This window comes from Oncorhynchus gorbuscha, linkage group LG05, assembly GCF_021184085.1.
Source record: "Oncorhynchus gorbuscha isolate QuinsamMale2020 ecotype Even-year linkage group LG05, OgorEven_v1.0, whole genome shotgun sequence".
NCBI lineage: Eukaryota > Metazoa > Chordata > Actinopteri > Salmoniformes > Salmonidae > Oncorhynchus > Oncorhynchus gorbuscha.
In genome coordinates, this window is record NC_060177.1 from 29,976,299 (window position 1) to 29,990,407 (window position 14,109).

The following is a 14,109-nucleotide window of genomic DNA, read 5'->3' on the forward strand; positions in this document are numbered from 1 at the left end:
GGAGGGAGGAGATGGGGGAAGGACAGAAGAGGATAATGGCTGTTGTGGCTCCTCTTTCTGCCATCTTTCCCGCTCGCTCACCGCACCGATTTCAACATGGACACAATCATCTCAGAAATTGTACACAACAGCTGCAAGTGAAACAGCAAGAAAAGTAATGATATCGAAGCAAATCGCTGAGCCAATGTTTAGAGATATTTATTGATCGTGTTCTATAGATTTTAGAATATGATTATACATTTTCTCTGTTAGTCATTTTAATATGGAGTACTCAATTCACACAGACAGAAAACAACAGTAAAGTTAGAAATAGAGGAAAACCCTAGTGTCTGGTGACGTTGACCAATTAAGAGGTGAAAGGTAAGGCAGAAAGAACCAATTTATGTGCACTAAGTCCCATCACTCATATCAAGCTGTTCTATCCCGTAAATACAACACTAACAAAGTGCAGAAGAGCACTGTGGTGTAGGCCGTTTCACAGTCAGGCTGCTGAGCTGACACTATACTCTGCCAGTCAGATATAGTGAAACAAATCCTTCATATTTCCATTCTCGCTCTACAGAGAAAGAGATGAAACACGTTACACTACAAATAATCCAATTACAGCTTGCAGATTGAGCTGAAAGGGTCAGATATAGAAATAATGCACAATGTCTCCATGGCAATCCATGTTCTTTAAACCACCCAGACAGAGTTCTAAACACCCTGGCAAACAGGCAGAAACACAGGCTGCCAGGAGACGCTGTGGGAGGGCCCCTTTAACTCACATTAGAACAAACACAATCATTTGTTCCACTGGGTTTTGTTTCCCCCCCCCCTCCATATTTGACGGGGAACTGTTTGATCCTCTGAGGAGACGATGGGTGGAGGTACAGGTACAATAGAGGCCCAGAGAGGGAGACACTGGGTGCCTGGCGGGTAGATAGCACTGTTCAGAGCTTGTTGTACTGGAGGGAGAGAGGCAGAGGGACAGTGAGCAGGCTAGGACCAGTCAATCTGGTCTCTTGGACCCTGATTGAACAGAATCACGTGAGGCCATTGTCTAGTCTTGTCCAATGCAACACCACTGTCATATCTATTGGTTAAAGGCAAAGTAAAGAGGCTACTGTTATTCTGTTATTCTCAGCACTTAAGCCAAAGCTCAGCTCTAAAAATAGATGTAAGATCTAAACACAGACTTAGTGTATGGACGACTCGCTGATGGGAACTTGGCTCTGGAGAAGGGGAGATGGGACAGAATGTTTTTAATGTTCTATCTACAAAACACCCAGCCAACTCCTCAGCATCCAGACAGACACTACAAATCTGACCATTTCAGAGTAGCACTGGCTATCTATCATCACAGCCAGTCCCCTCTCCTCCGCAGTCACTGTGTTGCTGTGGTGGGTGAGCTTGGTTCTGACAGTGTGTGTGGGAGTGGTGGGACAAACACTGGTCTGCCTGGCTGTCAGCAGCTCTGAGCCATACCCTTGAGCAGAGCATGAGAATCAACCCTGACCTCTGAGCAGCACATTCTTTTCAAGCCAGCAGCATAACATCTCTTCATTAAAAAATGGATACATCCTGTTCTCCGCTTACACACAAACTGCATTCAAAGCAATGTTCTCTTTTGACATACTGAAGATTGAAATCTTTTCCTTCCCATCTCATCTCCCCACCACTTCATACCTCACGGGAGAGCGCCCTGTAGTCGGCACTTACAAACTATTTCCGATGTAGTTGGCGCTATTTGTCCTTTTCATTCTCACACCGAGATGCAAATTTCCGAAGCCCAGTGCGCCGCTTGCCCAACCAACCATCAAAAACCATTTCCGTGGCAGAGTCGGACGTGGCTCCCTGTACCTTCTTATTACTACGGCTACCTTCAACACCTTCCGAAGCAGTGGGGCTTCGCCTCTGAACCTGTGCCATCTGCAAAGACAAACACACAATACAATGTTTCTGCCATCAAGACACACTCAAAGGTCAGTGTCTCAGCCCGTTTGTCAAAGGGGTTATATATGATTGGAGCTGGTGACCGCACACTTCCAAAATCCACATTTATAGTTGTGTCCTGTGAGTGGACAGACAGAAAGACGGCTGGATGCTACCTACCGCCTAGCTACGGTGGATATCGCCGATATGTGATGACTCCAAAAATCGGCAATACGGTCTGGCTAATGGAAAACGCTGCTGTGTATCGTTCAACTAACCTGCATTTGGCGATACTTGGTTCTCGATTCGGGAAATATAGTATGTTATAAACGCTTGTGTCCAGTTGCATGTTGTTCTACCAAAAAGAGAAATCGGAAAGTTGTGTGCTGCCGAGTAGGTTCCTCGCCATCTTAGCTGCCGCACATCTAGCATTTCCCAGCAGGAACTAGGATTGTCCGTGTGGCTCGGCCAAGTGTAGAAGATGACAGCACGTCACACAGTGCGCCCAAAACAAAGATCTACATATGCAAGAGGCATTTCTCACTCAATACAAAACATGGATTTCATATCTTTCAGAATTGTCTCTGGTTTTTGTAACCACCTGCACAATTATAAGATACACTTTTCCCTGATTTCGAGAACAAACAAAGTGTCAGCAATTGCAGGTTAGTTGAGAAATACATGGAGGCGTTTTCCATCAGCCAGACCGTAACGCCGATTGGAGTCGTCACGTATTGGCGATACCCACCATAGCTACCAACATCGCTCCCTCTGCAGCGGGATGAGATGCTCGTTGACACTTCCTTTCAGGGTGTGTTTGAAAATGAACCTCAGCCGATCCGCAGCTGAGCTGATTAATGGCACAATGACAACACACGCTTGGATATCATCTTAAAGAATGGTTCCTCTTCAGTGCTTCGCTCTAATGATTGGGAACAGGATGACAAGGAAAACCTTGGGCAAAGGCATAATTTTAGCCCCTACCAATCCTGCTCTTCACATTGTGCAACAAGCCTACTATAATGTACAAACCTTCAAACTTCTGCTCAGATAAGCTACAGAATCACGAGACATGGGCCTATGCCACAGAACAATGTAACCACAACAATACAAGTCTGCAACCTAAGTGGTTAACGGGGCACACTAGTCTAGTCAGAAGGGAGAGAAAAACCAATACATTTGGAACGCCAACACAGTAAAGGTTCAATCCTTTGGACGGTCCACAACCTCCTATATCATCTCATCATTCAACGTGCTTACAAGAAAACCTAATCACAACAAAGTTCCCGCTTTCTTCTGCCTCGAGTTCACATTCCTCAGCGAAAGATATGAGTGAAATGCCAATTTGCAGGGTAATGATGCAGAGTTTCTCTCCTCCCTGGCCACAGAGCCATGCCTGTTTGGAGCACACAGACTCTTTCAATAGAGCATTAGCATGTGGCCTGCCAGGGGGAGAGGTAGGCGGGTGGGAGCAGGGTCTTGAGGAACAAAGCCCCTATAGTTGTCTCAAGCCTGGCTATGAGAGTTATGTAATATGACTGGCAGGGCCCACTTTCCTGTTCAGAGTGCTGCAGACTAATCCTATTGAAGAACAGGCCTACTTTGGAAAAGGGGAGGAGAGAGAGAAAAAACAAGCTGGTAATGAGCAGAGGCAAAACGGTGCAGGGAGAGCATTCACAGGAGAGACACCCTTTCATCTGCACTACCATCCAACACAGCACAACTCCCAACCAGCAGATAACGCTGAGAGTAATATCAGCACTGCCGAGGGCTGGGAGCAGGCTACACACAGAGAGCGAGAGACAGAGAGCGAGAGACAGAGAGCGAGAGACAGAGAGCGAGAGACAGAGAGCGAGAGACAGAGAGCGAGAGACAGAGAGACAGAGAGCGAGAGACAGAGAGCGAGACAGAGAGCGAGACAGACAGCGAGACAGAGAGCGAGACAGAGAGCGAGACAGAGAGCGAGACAGAGAGCGAGAGCGAGAGACAGAGTGAGAGACAGAGATAGAAAGGAAGAGTGGAGAGAGCATGAGACAGGGAGTGGCAAAGAGCAAAAGAGAGGAGAGGCAACAGAGCATGAAACAGAGGGAGAGAGACGTACACCGTAACCTACGTCTGTTTCTGCTAACCATTGGCAAAGTGGAGGATGTAGAGCAGTTAAAAATAAAATCTGATTCTGATTTACTCTACTGGTGCCTGGAAACCATGTGACTGGCATCACATGAGGAGAGGTGGGGGTGGGGGGGCTGTACTGGCAGCATAATGGGCTTTTTTGATCAGTTTCCACTGACAGTAAGCAGATCCGGTATGATTTCAGGAGGTAAACACCACCAGCTTCCGTTGCACAGAGCGTCTGGCTAAAGAGAAGGCTACAGAAGGAAGAGTAGAGCAAAATGAGAGTAGGGAGGGAAGATCGATTGTTCAGCGCCCATGCTGAAAGTCTCTGTGTGTGCCGTGGGGAAAAGGCGGCCGTCACTTCAGAGGCGTGGGCTGCCACTACTTACTGATCGAGCAGCACGGTCACATGAGTCGCATGCAGGAGAGGGACACTTCATTAGTGACACTGAGCTCTACGGGAGCGGTGACCTACTTTCCAAACCAAGTTGCTCGCCACACAAACAACCATGCACACACACACACCAAATCACACACACAAGCCCACACCAGCTAAAACACAGAACCCCTTTAACAAAGGGACAGGAAGGCAGGGCCTGGGCATGCACTAAGCCCTGCTCTTAAAACACACATTCCAGTTGAAAGTGCAGGGCTTTAAAGCTGCCAGCTGGTACTAGCACTGCTCCTGTCGGGCCCTCTCCCACTCTCTCTCTCATAGCTAGAGAGACTGGCTCAATCCATGGCTTGAAATGATTGAGTCTATAGCCACACACACAGACCGGTAGGCAGCTCCACAGCAAACCCTCTCTATGGTGTCATACGAGTGTCGTTTATTTAGCATCCGAGACGGTTTGGAGAAATCTGAGGAGTCAAAACAACAAGCCTACTGGAGTACAGGAATACGGGCCTTAGAAAACAACCCCCTTTCTGTAAACAACGTTTCAAAACATTATACAGCGTGTTCAAACCTTCAGTACGTCGTGACAAACACCGGGACCAAGAAACAGAGATGGCTCCAGAGACAAAGTGGAGAGAATGTAAAATACATACCGATTCCATGGCTGTCTGCGGATGGGTGACGTTAAAATCCTGCTTTAAAAAAGGGCTGCAGTAGGGAGGTCCAAAGAATCCTACAAAACAAAAGAAAACCGAAGGATTAGTTACGGAGCTGTTAGTTGGCGTTTAACATTCCTAATGGGATCTGGTGTAGGGAGTCATCTTCCCCACTCAGGTTGTCCTATTGCCCCAACACAGTATCTTAATGCAACCTTTCAAAGGTCAAAGCCCCACACCATGCCAGTCTCTCCTACCCCTGTACCCCCCCGCCAAAGCCCCTCAAAACCACCCCCCCAGCCACAGCCCCTCACAACCACCCCCCCCAGCCACAGCGAACCACAACCCTAGCTTTGTCCCAACTGAGGGCAGGGGTTTATCAGGATTTGAAAGATAGAGGGGCTTGTCAAAGGCCTTCAGTTGTGCCACATCGGTTACATTCCTGTGTCGCTGTCACCTAGCCCCTCGCTCACATTTGTTCCATGGCAGTTGTTCAAAATAACATTGAGAGTCCACTAGCACAAATGGTGATAACAAGTTGACTCAAGAGGACCACACACCCCGGTAGTTAGGCTCAGTGGTATTGTGGAAAAGTATATATATGTATAAAGGATAGAGAATAACATGATTTCAGTCTTAGAGGGCGTTATTAACCAAGTTTGTTCTTTTCAGAAATTAATTAAATATAAAAAGGGCGACTGCTTGTATCTTGTCCGCTTTCCTTCTGAAGAGAACAGGTGCAAAGCTTACCGAATCGGTCAGGCTGCCATTATTCTTGAGTGCGAGGCCATGAAAGCAAAATCGCATTCCACTAGTAGAGATGTTATCGGTTAGCCACCGAAAATATATTCGACCGGTCATCCTTATCAGTCTACAGGTACATTTGCATAATTTAGTGGAATTCAATTGCAGCGTGTATTTTCGTTAGTTGGCATGCATCTTATTTATCTTATCACACGCACAAAGCATACAGAGCCTCGTTTGAGGAGCGGAATAGCCTATCAACTGTCAGACAGCGCAAGAGCAGCTGGTACTGGAATGCTCTTATAAGCATAGTCATTGCACAACAAATAACAGTTCTAAGTGCAATCACATGTCAAAAAAATAACTATAAATGTTTTGATGGCCGCGATTAAAAACAGCTAGTAACTGTATTTCTCAATCTCAACTCGGAATTAAAGCGCGCCTCCGAATCATCATTTGAGTGCATAGGCTATAGTCAACGGTAGGCAGGCTATAGTCAACGGTAGGCAGGCTATAGTCAACGGTAGGCAGGCTATAGTCAACAGTAGGCAGGCTATAGTCAACGGTAGGCAGGCTATAGTCAACGGTAGGCAGGCTATAGTCAACGGTAGGCAGGCTATAGTCAACGGTAGGCAGGCTATAGTCAACGGTAGGCAGGCTATAGTCAACGGTAGGCAGGCTATAGTCAACGGTAGGCAGGCTATAGTCAACGGTAGGCAGGCTATAGTCAACGGTAGGCAGGCTATAGTCAACGGTAGGCAGGCTATAGTCAACGGTAGGCAGGCTATCAGCGCGTCACCCATCAATTTGCAATGTGAGCTTGATGCTGCATAATAGTTTGAAGCCTAGCATAGTTTGAACGGTTTACTTCAAATGAGAAATGTCTTACCTTACTTCAAAGTAGCCGAGCCAAAATCCAACCATCGAAATGTGAATGCAATTCTTTTCTAAAGACTTCCTGCTGTCATTAACCAGCATTTCTCTGCTGTTCTATTGGTTTTCATATCAACCAATAGAACACCAATCCTAGTCATATTAACAACCCATCCTAGATGTTATTAGATTCCTCTAAGTTTCTAACTGAAATTTTCATCTGTCACTTTGTCATTATCTCACATTTTCAGCTCGGCTGGCATTAGGTGCTCTGTTTAGAACAGTGTTTTCAGCTCGGCTGGCATTAGGTGCTCTGTTTAGAACAGTGTTTTCAGCTCGGCTGGCATTAGGTGCTCTGTTTAGAACAGTGTTTTCAGCTCGGCTGGCATTAGGCGCTCCGTTTAGAACAGTGTTTCCCCAAGAACGGCATTTTCGCAAATGTTTGAAAATGATGTTTTATTAGCGGCTTCATTACAGGAGTTGCATGTTCAATAATAAAGCCTTTTGACTAAGATGATAGGCTTCTACGGTTGCATGTTTTCATTAAACTCTTAACGAAAAATGTCAGTTCATTGTATGCAAGCATAACAATGTCTGTAGGTCACGTCATTTTACTGTTTGGGAAAAATGGAACCGTTTGTTGACCGGTTAATGAGGGTTGGTTAGTCGGCAGCAACATTCACCGAACTGTGCATCACTCGCCAAGAGATAGCAATAGTCATAGGTTAAGAAAATATATGTTACATCTGCAAACTATTTTATGTCTGTCAATCTAAGCAGCTAGAAATGGGACAGCAAGAATCTCAAGTTAACATACCGACTGAAGTGGATGACACTAGAGCCCAGGCCAGGCCAAGGACTGGAGGTGCCAGGACAAAACAGGAAGTGAGGCCAGATTAAGGGGCCAGGCCTCACTGGGATGGACGGGTGGGGGATGGTGACGTGTTGTTAAAATCAGAACTCTGTTGGTTCTCACAGCAGGAATCCAGGGATTGGACTAATCCAGAATGGAGAGCAGAGCACTCCCTCTTAAATGGGGCTTGAATACAGGCTTGTAATCTTACTAAGAAAATCCCCCGACCGCACAGTGACAAAGTACACTCACTTTAAGCCGGGCCATGCTAAAACACACAAGACATCACTCATGGGTAACACAGATCAGTCTCTGGCAGGGTAAGCTCTTGGTTGGGTAGACTATGGACATCTGAGGATATCATGCCAGGGTTCAATTCAACTTGAATGTGAACTGTCGTATTTAGAATCCTTGCGGAGAATTAAATAAAAACCTAAAAGTGATAACGCCAAACTCACGGATCTCCCTTTGTGCACCTACCATCAAATGAGCGAGACGTTTCCTTTCAGTCACTGATAAGAGCCCCTACTACTAGCAAACACACTGCACATTAAAAACGCCATTAATCTGTCTGTGGAGGATCTCTCTCCCTCCAGGGTTGGCCGGAGGTTTTCCACCACTCGTAGGGTGCACACTAAGTTGACCTTAAAAGGGAAACTTTGAGCCTGAGAAGCCAAGCTCTAGCGCTTTGCCGCAGCTCTTAGGGAGCTGGTTATATTCCTCTTGAAAGACGATGCTTCCACAATTATTCATACATTGGGAGGGATTACCAAAGACAGGACTTCAGTTTCACCACAGGCCATGGGCCAGGCTCTGCTGACCTCATGCCAACAAAGGTGAGACTGTTAAAGCTACCAGTCATTGAAAGGCACCCAAGCCCACACTTCTCAAACATCTCAAGCAGGATGACTCGGCCAAAAACACATGGCTCCTACCTTGTGGTAATGTGGTGGCCCCCTCATGCCCTCAGGGCATGCACAAGACTCAACGAGAAGAGACAGCTATGTCTGTAGGCAGGGGGAGAGAAGACCAGGTATTTTAAGAACGCCATAACAAGTTCATCCTGTGTCAGTATGTCAGTATTTGAGGCTTCCTGTAAGTGTGTTTGCCCAGGCCATAGCGAGGCAGAAGCACACAAATGCTCTTGTGCAAATATCCATAGTCCCGCCTGCCAGGGGCAGCTGGGCAGGATGTGACATAAGTTTGGAGCCTCGGACACGGCAGAGACAGCCAACTGGTTTTTAAAATATATTTTTTTACACCAATGAGGTAATTTACTACCTGCTGACATTGAGCTGGAATAGAAGTCACCCGTTCACACACATAGGCAGGACAGGGAGCTGCCAGTCAGTCCAATGTGTCCAGGAATTGTACATTTATGACTGGGGAAGTAGTAAAGTATAACAGGACCAAACTGGACCTTTAATCACTGCCACATGGGGGGACAGACTGCTGGGAGCACCAACACGCCACCAAAGGTTTGGCCATTCACAGTCAAACCCAGAAATCTTAGTTACTTAGACTTAAATGAAGGCTTGCTAGGCATGTGGGGAGCCTGGGCTATTTCTGATCCATTTGAATGAAGAGCCTCTTTACAGGAGGTAGTGAGGCTTGAGTGAGGCCTGTCTGCAGAGAGAGGAAGGGAAACACTGAAGTTTGTGTCTGCTCCTCATTTTCTTTCCCTTTTGGTTCTGTGCAGCAGCTCTGGGCCCCTCCAGGGTCTCCCACCAAAGAGGGCGCTGCAGCTCTGGGCCCGTCCAGGGTCTCCCACCAAAGAGGGTGCTGCAGCTCTGGACCCCTCCAGGGTCTCCCACCAAAGAGGGTGCTGCAGCTCTGGGCCCCTGCAGGGTCTCACACCAAAGAGTGTGTGTGTTTGTCCTACAGTGGCCCCCCCAGGCGCAATGTCTCCAGTTACTACTCCAATGTTTGTCTGTGTGTTAACAGACATGTTTAGCAGGGTTTCTCTGGTGAATGAGACCGGTTCCCCAAAACCAGCCGTGTTTACACGACTTGTGTTGAGCCACACTGGGGGGCCACACTGCTCATTTGTAACGGCTGCATCTATCCTGGCTAATTAGGTTTGACTCAGCACGATGGGAGATTGAGAAGGCAGGCGACACATGAGTAAAAACTGCTGATTGAGGCACAAAACCTGGCACAAAAGCTTCACAAAAATCCAGAGATTCTAATCAGCACGGCTTTTAGGTGAGCCGTACCAGAAAGACCAGGCTTAAAGAGCACAGTCAGCACACAGACCGACATGGGCCAACTAGCCTGTAGCTTCACATCCAAACACACTGCAGGACATAGGCCTACAAGTACTAGCTAGCTATCTCTCCTTCTGGCTAACATCCCTGTTGTGCTTATATAGGGGTTGTGTTTTATGATATGGCCAAGTTGATGAGAAGAAATATGAGTAAAACAGGATATAGGAGTTGACCTAAACATGTAAAAGGTCAGAGGTGAGAGTTCAAGCCTCCTACGCCTGACAAGAAGCAGGGGCAGCTCAGGACAAAGGAAGTGTTCTTTTCACATGTTTGGCTATTTGAAGTGAATATACGAACACCGTCTTTTAAAACAAATCCCTACTAGATGTGTGGTATTTCAACATCACCAGGGGAAAACCAAACACTGGACTTTGTTCATGAGGAGTGGTGTGCACACATGTGCATGAGAAGGCAAGTCATACTTCTGACAAGTTTGAGAACCTGGCCCGTGTTGATTTCAACTACAGTCTCTGTAGACTCGAGGCCAGCTTTGAAGCCCAACGGCCAGGGTTTGAGATCCAAGAATCTCCTTGGAGTTGGGAGAGCAGTCACGGCCAATCCTAGGGCCTAGCCTCAACAACAGACAATGGCTACCAGAGCTGCTCTGCTACAAACATACCACACTGTCCAGATAACTGCCTGAAGGAACACACACAACAACAACAACTGCTAACACTCAGACCCACGATCTCACACACAAAACAATTCCACATACCATAGAGCCGTAGCTATTTAATGAGTATATTTCCAGAGATTAGTCCACAACATGTTGCAATGGTGATAGGGCTGAAAACACAGACTGTGTCTGCAGGAGAGGTGGGGGGGGGGATACTGGACGCAATAGTGTATACACATGCTATTCTGAAGCCCAAAGCAAAGACTGGAAAATGTGGAAGAGAAAGCCGAGCTACTGAGAGACACAGAGCGAAGGGAGGAGAGTGAGAGGTCAGCCCCATTTGAGCTTAAGCAATATGGCTGGGGGGAGGGTAAAGTGAGTGGAGCTCTCAAAACAACTGGCTGGACTGTGTTGCTTCAGCCCGGGCTGCCACTGCGTGTCTGCAGCATGGCCCGTGGCTTGTGTGAACATGCAGGCCTATGTGGGGCACCAGTGCATTGTGGGATTACAGAGGAGACGGGTGGTCTAATGGTCGCCCGGGGGCATGCACAGCCATCCTTTATCGTGCCTCTTTTCTGCCCCCCCCCCCCCTATTCTGCACCCCAGAGCATCGGATTACAGGAAGCACCACCATTTTCACAATCTGGTCAGCTCTATTTATCTGGGAAATCTGGACAATGAGGCACCCCCCCCTTCTCTCAATGTGTCCCTGGGATACAGAGCACCTCTCCAGTCCTCTCTGGCTGCCCTATCAGAGAACACATCTGACGGAGCTGACAGCAGCCTGGGACTGGGACACTAGCTCCGACCTTTATGTCTGAATACTGAACATGCATCACAGAGCAGACACGGACACAGGGGGACAGGGAGAGTCTGCACTGTTCACCTACAGAGCAGCATACACACAGACAGCATTTCCCTCGGCTCCATTTTTTTGTAGGCAGGGCACCAAGCATCTCGGGGTAGCATTGTTATTCAGCACTTGTTTGTAGAGTGCATTTTTTAAAAATCTGTCCCAAAATACAAATATTACTAAATAGAATACAGGAATAATAGACCTACTGTTGTGAATTATTCTTGAAAGCAATATGTTAACCAAGTTACCCAAATAGCTGGAGTGTTGGGTACCAGGGAAGAATATTACATATTTCCAGTAGTCTCTAAACAGCAGGAGAGCTGTAAACCCAAACATAAGCTGAAAACAATGAGACTAAATGGCAATTCAGGTTTCAGTTATTTAGTTCAGTTGTGTTTATTCCGTCAACGATTCACTAGACCAAGAACACAACTAGCTCTGTTTCTCAAACGTCAAATTTCAAAGTGTAAGGTTAAGGTTGGCATTAACTTAGATTTAAGGTTAGGCATTAACTCCGAATGGTTACGGGTTAACTTCTTCCTCCTACCCCCTAATTTTTCGAACATTCTGTTAAAAATCGCGCCCTGCTACTCATGCCAGGAATATAGTATATGCATATGATTAGTATGTGTGGATAGAAAACTCAGACGTTTATAAAACTGGTTAAATCACGGCTGTGACTTTAACAGAACGTGCGTTTCATCGAAAAGTGCAGGAAAATCTGATCACTGAAAGTGGAAAAATATATCCATCCGCCGCTTCAACCCATTGTTATGGGCGAAAGACATTAAATAGGGCTGAGGTTGCAGTACCTACAGATTCTACACGATGTCAACAGTCTTGTCATTTGCCAATTCTTTGTTTCTTGGTCAAACGAACAAGAGACAGGCTTTTTCTTCAGGTCTCCGACCGGATATTTTGGTTGAGAAATACACGGACAGTATTTCAAGACGGACCCCTATAGAAAACACTTCGTCTCGTGATTAATTTGATCGCTTATTAACGTTTACTAATACCTAAAGTTGCATTACAAAAGTATGTCGAAGTGTTTTGTGAAAGTTTATCGTCGACTTTTTGAATTTTAAAAAATGACGTTACGTTATGAAATGATATTTTTTTCCATTTATCACACAGTCTTCATAGATCGATATCTAGGCTATATATGGACCGATTTAATCGAAAAAAGACCCAATAGTGATTATGGGACATCTAGGAGTGCCAACAAAGAAGATGGTCAAAGGTAATGAATGTTTTATATTTTATTTGTGCGGTTTGTGTAGCGCCGACTATGCTAATTATTTTGTTTACGTCCCCTGCGGGTCTTTTGGGGTGTTACATGCTATCAGATAATAGCTTTTCATGCTTTCGCAGAAAAGCATTTTAAAAATCTGACTTGTTGCCTGGATTCACAACGAGTGTAGCTTTAATTCAATACCCTGCATGTGTATTTTAATGAACGTTTGAGTTTTAACTAATACCATTAGCATTTAGCGTAGTGCATTTGCATTTCCAGAGCTCTAGATGGGACGCCTGCGTGCCAGGTAGGAGCAAAAGGTTAAGGTCTGGAATAGACTTTAAACAAAAATCTCAATAACTTTATTGCTGGATTCGAATTTGCTCACTTTGGATTCAGAGGCAGATGCTTAAATCCATCCGCCATACCAGTCCACAACGACCTAGCAAAACCTACTTGAAGGTAACAGTGCTCACGGCTGCCCCTAGTGGCCGGTTTACTTGTAATCTCCCGACGTCCTCAGACATGGATGGACGTCAAATACTGACTTGTATCACATGTGACCTGGCTGCAAAAACAAGGAGGAGTCCAAAGCAATTCAAAACATGATAAATAAGAAGTATAGCACGAGTGTGTGTGTGTGTGAGAGGAGTCAATTGTGTGTTGGCAGACTGCTATTCTAGAGGTCTTAATTTTAAAATATATATTTTGCACACAGCGCCGTTTTTTGGCTTCTATTTCTTTTTTTATGCGGTGGGACCGTGGCATGGAACCAGTTGACTTTAGGCTCACACCGAATGTGAATCTAGCATTTGGGCCCACGTGTGACAGACACATTTTTTCTCCACAGGATTATTCAGAAAGTATTTCACACCTCACCTTTTTCCACATTTTGTTGTGTTACAGCCGGAATTTAAAATGTATATTGTTTGGCACTGGCCTACACACAATACCCCATAACGTCAAAGTGGAATTGTTAGCAACATTTTTTACAAATTCATTTAATAGGTATTCAACGCCTTTGTTATGGCAAGTCTAAAGTTCAGGAGTAAAACATATCTTAACATATCACATAAGTTGCATGAAATAATAGTGTTTAACATGATTCTTGAATGACTACCTCATCTCTGTACCCCACACATACAGATAATTGTAAGGTCCCTCGGTCGAGAAGTGAATGTGAAACACAAATTCAACCAAATCAAAAATCCAAATTTAATTTGACACATTTATATCTTTAGCAGATGATGTTGCAGGTGTAGCGAAATGCTTGTGTTACTAGCTCCTGCAGTGTAGTAATATCTAACAAATAATATTCATCAACACAATCTAAAGTAAAGGAATTAAGAATATATAAATATTTGGGTGAGCAATGTCAGAGGGGCTTAGACTAAAATACAGTAGAATAGGACAGAATACAGTATTAAAATAGGATATAATGCAAAATATGTAAATATTGAAGTGACTATTGTTCCAATTATTAAAATAGCTAGTGATTTCAAGTCTATGTATAGGGCAGCAGCCTCTAATGTGCTAGTGATGGCTATTTAACAGTCGGATGGCCTTGAGATTGAAAAACAACTT

At 45.4% G+C, this 14,109-nt stretch overlaps 1 protein-coding gene across 1 annotated transcript in view; it reads right to left on the bottom strand.

The window, feature by feature from the left end:
• The window catches only part of LOC124035809 (ankyrin repeat domain-containing protein 11-like), a 147,320-nt gene that overhangs the window by 108,609 nt on the left and 24,602 nt on the right, over positions 1-14,109 (bottom strand). Inside the window, 1 exon segment of the mRNA XM_046349574.1 lies at positions 5,080-5,159. The gene's annotated coding sequence lies outside the window, so the exon portion shown is untranslated.